An 8,447-nucleotide genomic window follows, 5' to 3' on the forward strand; every position below is an offset into this window, starting at 1 on the left:
TTAGGCAATTCTGGAAGCACTTTTATTTTTAAACCATTGTGGAGAAAAGATAAGAGTGGTCTGTTGTCTCAAATTTCAGAAATTACCCTGTATATCTATATTGAGGGGAAAAAAATAAAACAGAAAGAAGCAGGATAGAAGAAAGGAGAAAAAATCCAGTAAGTTCAATATGTTTCTTACATATGAAATAAATTACATAGTGATCGTGAAGGAACTGTTACTGTTACACTAGCCAAGTTCCACATCTTTTTTCAATTCTCTAAAATTTGTCTCACCAACTTTAATATTTATAAAAACAGTAATGTTTAAATTTCAGACTGATGAATACGAACTCTTTAACAAAATAATTTGACAAGGGCATCCATTTTGCTTTTCTTTGCATGACAGGAAAACACAATAGAGGACTTTGTCACTTACGATAAATAAGAGAGACTAATCAAATTTAAGTAGTAGAGAACATTTCCTCTAGCTAATTAGTCAACTAACAAAGGCTCTTTATAGTTTATTAATTCATAAACTCAGTGTCCATATAAAACAGGGCAGGGAATTTGTAGCAGAGCATCTAAATAAACATAGCATTTTTAGTTTCAAAAGATTTGCCTTTTAGTATTCCTTAAAGTAGACTCTCTTTTAAAAAGAAGATATGTATTTCAGATTTCATATTTTCCCTTTGTAAAAAGGGGCTTATATTGTTTTTTCATAAACACATTTTCCTCCTATCTCAGTCTTTTCACTCCTTATGATTTCCTATTTCTATTTCATGGAGTCTGAGTCTTCTTGAATTATATTGAGAATTCCCAATTTATTTTAAACTTCTTTTGGTTCCCTATTCATAAATATCCTTAGGTAGATACTGTCTTCATTCTTGAAACTATATACCTTCTCTGAGAATTCAGAATATTTCCCTTCCCTCGCCTTCCCGTAGATTTTATATTGTTGTTCTTGTTTTTCCTCTTTCGTTATTCATCATCAAATGAGGAAAGAGCCCTCAGTGTTTGCCTGTCCTCCTGAGTGCTGGTTCTTTGATCAACATCTGGAAAGCAACATGATAAGCAAAGCCCTCTTTCTCATTTCTTGTGTTGACCAGGCCTTCATCATATGCAGCTTTACTACACTGAATTAAAATGAACTTCTAACCCCATTACTTGATTCTTTGATACTCTAAATTACTGGAGTAGGCTAAAAATAGCAATACCCAGGATATAATGCTGCCTAGTCTCTTCCCCTAGTTCCCTAGTCTTATTCAAGGGGCCCAAATCTCTCAAGATTCAATGCCCTATCTCAGTCCCTGAATGCCTTCTGTTTTATTCTTTTCTAAAAGTTTCAGCTTCTGAATGGATCCAGAAGAAGCATTGTGAATTTGGGAAGGTATAACACATTGGCTCTTTCAAAAGTAAAATCCATGGAGTAGGGGAATGAATGGCCAGTTATCTTTTCAAACAAACCGGAGATTTTGTCCAGAGACCAGAGGGTGAAAAGATAAAATATCTTCTCCCTTTCTTCCAGATAGATGAGGTAATACTGTTTCATAAGATAAAGTGTGGACAGGCCACCTATGCTTTTCTGAATAGTTCCATTAATATTTATTTATTAATCTATCTGGATATATTCAATCAAACTTTAACTGGGCATGGTTTTCATATTATCACTAGAGTCTAGTCAATTAACACACAAGCCTAAAGTATATGTATGGATGGAAAGAAAGAAAGAAAAAGAAAGAAAGGAAGGAAGGAAGGAAGGAAAGGAGGGAGAAAGATGGAAATTTAATATACTCAGGGGCAAACCCCAACCAATAGGGACTGGAAGCAAAGACTAAATGTCCCAGATTTTTATCTCTATGTGGGACACTTCTGAGATGTGCTATACATGGCTCCTCAGAGTGTCCCCTGGAGGATTGAGATCTAGATGCCTACAGCTCATTAACATGTTTCTTTTTTTTTTTTTTTTTTTTATGGTATGCGGGCCTCCCTCTGTTGTGGCCTCTCCTGTTGCGGCTCCGGACGCGCAGGCTCAGCGGCCATGGCTCACGGGCCCAGCCGCTCCGCGGCATGTGGGATCCTCCCAGACCGGGGCGCGAACCCGGTTCCCCTTCATCGGCAGACGGACGCGCAACCACTGCGCCACCAGAGAAGCCCATCATTAACATGTTTCTTATTGCTTTTCCTTTACTCCCTCACTTGGGCTTACTGCCTCTCAAATAAACTACTTGCACCCAAGTCCTTATCTCAGTGTTGTTCTGGGTGAAATCAAACCAAGACACAGATGCTACAAAAATATTACACATTAATCTTTGGTTTGGTTTGGGATAAGAATTTCAGCCTGAAATTTCAGCCCAGAACAATAATCAGATGTTATCAGTCTGCAGATGGCAATGCCATCTCATACAGTAAACTCTTATTATTTTTTAGTTCCCATTCTTTATTCGCCCTTCATCCTTGGTTGGCCTCTGCTCTTTGAGCATGAGTCAATTAGAATCCTTCACCTACCCATAACCTCCTCTGATTCTCTCGTGTCTCCCTCAGCCAGTCTACAGAAAGGCAGTTCTTCCCAGAATGCCTTTTGAGGCCACCAGCAGATGGAACAAGCCAAAGGGAGACTCTCATCTGGAGGTCTGTGCTGTTTGCTCTTACTCACTCCCTACATATCAACATGGAGCCAATGCAATCCATACACAAGGATTTAACAATGAACTACTGAGTTACTACCAAATTTTTAACAGGTACTTCATTTAATCCCAGAATCCCCATGAGGATCTTTAAAAGAGCTGTACATAAGTGACAAAAACCTTAGGTAAATTTACACATAGCTGAATGTTATCTACAGAGACAGTGCAAGCCTTCCTGGTGATTTTCACATTTGAATATTTTTAGGGCCACTCTAAAGTTTTTAGTTGCTTTACTTTTCTGTCTCAGTCGTATAGATTCCTTACTCTGCAAAGAAAAGGAACAAGGCTACTGTTTAACTTTTTGTGTTAACTTGGCAGGTATTATATTAGGAAAAGTTAAAGGAGTCATGGAGGTTCCACACACATCTGGAGAGAGCTGCTTCAGTCTGTCAACACTGCCCCGGGGCCAAGTCTTGTTGTTGGTGCTGTTTGGTCTGTAAAGAAGCAGATGGCCCATAAGAAGCTGTTTCCTCTGTTTCATTTGCTTTCAACAAAAGCACTAAAGCTCTGCCTTTGGACTGGGGTTCCCATGACTAAGCTATCTAATCCATTTGCTTTTGAGATTCAGGTTCAGATGAGGGTCACCCCAAAGTCAAACAAATGCTTCCCAGGATGTCCATGAGGTGATTGTCTTCCGGAGCATTCAACCTCCGAGACATGCTGCACAGTGCCAAGGAAAATTTTACTCAACTTTATCCTAAGCTTACAAGCCTCGGTGAACATGAGGGCGGGACTGTAGTCAGCTCCTTCTGGAGCTTAATTATGCTGGGTCACTTAGAGAGTTATAGGTGACCTGTGCTGGGGTGAAATGGACTTGCTTTCCTACATCGCCGTTCATCATGCTATGACCAAATGACCCAGGCACATTTTCCAGGCTGCCTTGAATTTCTTCCTCATCCTTCACCTCTAGGTTTACTGCCAAGGAATACAATAGCCTCAGACCCAGGAGTTCCCCCTCACGGAACCCTAGACACAAGTATGTAGTAGCATCATTACAACCATAGGGCTAAGTGTAACTTTCCCCAAATTTTCCTCAGAAATGAGGCTGGGATAAGATATGGTTAGGTGTCCCATTTGGGGATCCTCAGGCTTAGAATCCAGTAAATGATGACAACAAATTCTTACTGAGCGTTCACCTGAACCGGATACTGTTCTACGTGGCCTACATTCTGTAGTATATTGATTTTTTGAAAGATGGGTACCACTATGTACCCCATCTCCTATACTCTTCTTGCAGAGTGATGCTGACACTCCTCCTATTCAGTGGTAGGATCTGTGACCTTTCCCCGTGAACCAGAATGGACGTTTATGCCTACTTCATTCAAAGGCATATGGAAGAAGTGACACCATGTGAGTTCTGAGGCTAATTCATTAAAGGTGATATACCTTCCAAGTAGGTCTATTGGAACACTTGCCCTTGGAACCCAGTCTCCATGCTGCAAGGAAGCCCAAGACACATGGAGGCTCCAGACGGAAGTGTTCCAACCAACAGCCCCAGCTGAGGTCAAGGTGACTCCAGCCCCAGCCTCCATCTGACTGCAACTGCACAACAGACCCTCAGTGATGCAGCTGAGCCCAATCAACTGCTAGAACCATGTGCAACAAAATAAAAGGAGTGTTCTTGTTCTAACACACTAAACCTGGAGTTATTATACAGTAATAGCTAACTGGAATATATTTATAAACTTACTTAATCTTTATAAAAACCCATGAAATAAGTATTATTATTCCTACTTTACAGCTGAGGAAAAACTAGGGCATTGAATGTTTAGGTCAGGGGCACAAGGTAAGTGGCAAAGCTTGGTTTCAAACCCAAGGAGTCTGGTTTATTCGAGTTTATGCTCTTAATCTCTATGCTGCTTCTTTTAAGCCCCTCTTCCCCATAAAAAGACACTGAGAGCAAGGAAAAGTGAAAAGTCGGTGCTGGAAGCAGTGGAAGAGGGACTGTTTTTTCAAGCAGATGGCATCCATCAATTCAAAATTCCTTTAGCCATGAGCTCCCGTCCCTACCTGGGAGACTAGGCAAATATAAACTTCTTTGGGAAACTAATGCCAATTCCTTTCAACACCTGCAATACCAGGAGCTGGGGCTGAAGGCAGCCCCAGAGAAGCCATTCATTTCACTCCATTCTCCTCTGCATCATCTTCTTTACCTGGAGGATTTACCTACCCCACCTGAACCTAGAATGAACCTCTGGAGAACACCGATTTCTCTAGGGTGCTTTACCAAACCAACAAGCTTTGTTGTTAAATCTGAAGCCTGAAGACAGAAACTGTGTAAATATTCAGCAGCAATTCCACAGCAGCCACCTGGGGGGCCCAGAAGTGGCACACTTGGACTTCTGGGAGGTTGAGGATAGAGTGATTTGAGCCAGACTCTCAGAGGGGAGTCGGGTGAACCCTTCATACTTACCATTCAATGTGGACAGTGCCAGGGAATTTGTAATAATCTCACCTGAAATGTCACACCCAGCTGCCCCAACCAACCAGCAGCCGAGATGTTTTGATGACTTCCTATGTTGTGACTTTGTACTCCAGGAAGACTAGACTTAACTTGTATGAGGTCAGGCCTCTGGGAGTGAGGGACACTAGAGAGAGGGACAAGTTACATACAAATCATGTCTAAGTGTTTATTGGCAAATTTCGAAGCCAGCCCATACCACAGGGACAGCATCTGAAATCAGAGCAGGCAGGGATACAAGCAGCCTAGCTTTCTGAAGGACGATAAATTATTTCTGAAGTTACAGAAGTTACAGAAATGATTCTCCGAGCTGTTCATTTTTTAGTACCTTTCAGATTACCCCTTCAGCTTCACAATGGATTTCACAGCGCTGGCAGGAAAATCTACCGGCCTCTCTCAGGCAGGCAACTTCAAATTAAAGCTGCTGATGTGAAAATTAAAATCCAAATGAATCAGTATTTTCCTTCTGGTTCTTTCTAGTCCTTTCTAGTGACTGAGATCTACCCAACTTAGCCAGAAGAGTCCCTCATACCCTGCACAATGCTCTCTCCCATGCTCCCTACGTCCCCACCCTTTCATTCCCAAACTTTCTTGGGTTCACACCAAACGGGTACCTCACTTTACATTAAGAAACAGTTTCTGAAAAATTGTCTATCAGATTTTTGTAAGCTATATTATATCCCCCCTTTACTTGTTTTATGTTTCTAAAGTCTTTGTCTTTTTACCTAAATAGTTCTTCAAATAACTGTGCTCCCCCAACCCCATACTTTAATTCCAATATTCTATAGACCACTTCTTCCTCCCTCCACTACTGTTTCTTCAAATCATCCACAGATGGTTAGAACAGATAAAAACACTGAGGGAAGAAAGGTTGGGGTATGGCTTTGTGACCTACCATCTCTTAATTGACAGTTCTGAAATTCTGGAAATTTTTCTGACTTCTGAGTACACCTCCAAATGTTCACAGGACACAGGCCATGCAGCTCACTGTGAGTTGAACTAAAATTTAAGTCAAGAATTAAGACACATTCTTCACCTACAAGCATCTTGCCTTTCAATGAACCTATCTTTAGAGTTTAAGGCAGGAGCCAAATCTCAGCTATTTCAGGTCATTAAAACCCGCAGCACATTTGGAGAGTGGACAGGTGCTAAAACATGTCTTCTGGCCACACTCCACTTTCAGTAATAATGATTGGCACCTGAAAATCCCCTTTGTGACATGGGGATGAGATCTGCAATTGTATTGCCCTGTTTAATAGCTGAGGTGTTGGTCCCTGAGGAGATTGCCTCACATGGACATGGTCTCTTCTCATCATACCATCAGGAAGCGTTTTCTGAAGTTTGGAGGCTCTCTTTGAAGTCCTCCCCACTCTTACCACAAAACAAGGAAGCTGGGGCACTTTGTACTCTCTGCTGTCTTTACAGTTACTTTTCCTAAGGCTCTCAAAGCATAAAAGGAGGGTTGTCAAAATTGAACTATTTCTTTAAAAGTATGTTTTTTAACCTTGAAAGTGGAAATGGCTGAGAATTCCACAAGACTGGAAGAGAAATCATCAGTGAGAAAAGCATTGATGTGGTCCTTCCCTACTCCTCAGCAATAAAAAAAACTGATACACACAACACTCTCGATGAATCCCGAGAGTATTATGCTGAGTGGAAAAAAGTCAATCACAAAAGATTACATACCATATGTTTCCAGTTATATAACATTCTTGAAATGACAAAATTATACAAATGGAGAAGAGGTTAGAGTGAGTGCCAACAGTTAATGAGTGGGTTGGCGGGGGGGGTGGCAGGGGGAGAAAGTGGGTGTAGCTGTAAAATAGCAGGAGGGATTCTTGTGATGGAACTGTTCTACATCTTGACTGCATCAAGGTCAATATCCTGGTTGCAACATTGCACTATAGTACTATTGTAGTACTATTATAGTACTATTGTAGCACTATTATAGTATTATTGTACTATAGTTTTGCAAGATGTTACCACTGGGGGAAACTGGGTGAAGGATACAAGGGATCTCTACTATTTCTTATGACTGCATGCGAATATACAACAATCTCAAAATAAAAGCTTAATTTAAGAGGAAAAAAAGAAATCATTGGATTGAGACTGACAAAACCAGGCTCTACCTCAAGGTCTGCCAATAAAAAGCATGAGCCAAGTCATTCAACCTCTTTCATTTTGTTTCACCAACTATGAAATGCAGTTGGACAAGGTCATCTCCAAAGTCTCTGTGAGTTCAACAGCCGAGTGATTCCAGAGCTGCTCCCAGTCTACATAGCTATTGAAACAGCACGGGCCATGTGAAGAATCAGGCTACCATAGCAGAGGGGAATTTACATAAATAGTCTCTGTAAATACCATTAAAAAAACCACAAACCAGAAGCAAGAAGAACTACAATCCTGTAGCCTGTGGATCAAAACTCCCATTCACAGAAAGATAGACGAGATGAAAAGGCAGAGGGCTACGTACCAGATGAAGGAAAAAGATAAAACCCCAGAAAAACAACTAAATGAAGTGGACATAGGCAACCTTCCAGAAAAAGAATTCAGAATAATGATAGTGATGATGATTCAGGACCTCAAAAAAGAATGGAGACAAGGATCGAGAAGATGCAAGAAATGTGTAACAAAGACCTAGAAGATTAAAGAACAAACAAACAGAGATGAACAATATAATAACTGAAATGAAAAGTACACTAGAAGGAATCAGTAGCAGAATAACTGAGGCAGAAGAATGGATAAGTGACCTGGAAGACAGAATGGTAGAATTCACTGCTGCAAAACAGAATGAAGAAAAAAGAATGAAAAGAAATGAAGACAGCCTAAGAGACCTCTGGGAAAACATTAAATGCTACAACATTTGCATTATAGGGGTCCCAGAAGGAGAAGAGAGAGAGAAAGGACCCGAGAAAATATCTGAAGACAATGGAGAAATCAAAAGCTTTACAGACAAGCAAAAGCTAAGAGAATTCAGCACGACCAAACCAGCTCTACAACAAATGCTAAAGGAACTTCTCTAAGTGGAAAACACAAGAGAAGAAAAGGACCTACAAAAACAAACCTAAAACAAAACAATTAAGAAAATGATCATAGGAACATACATATCAATAATTACCTTAAACATGAATGGATTAAATGCTCCAACCAAAAGTCATAGGCTTGCTGAATGGATACAAAAACAAGACCCATATATATGCTGTCTACAAGAGACCCACTTCAGATCTAGGGACACACTCAGATGGGAAGTGAGGAGATGGAAAAAGATATTCCATGCAAATGGAAATCAAAAGAAAGCTGGAGTAGCAATACTCATATCAG

Source organism: Physeter macrocephalus, chromosome 7 (genome assembly GCF_002837175.3).
Source record: "Physeter macrocephalus isolate SW-GA chromosome 7, ASM283717v5, whole genome shotgun sequence".
NCBI classification, from domain to species: domain Eukaryota; kingdom Metazoa; phylum Chordata; class Mammalia; order Artiodactyla; family Physeteridae; genus Physeter; species Physeter macrocephalus.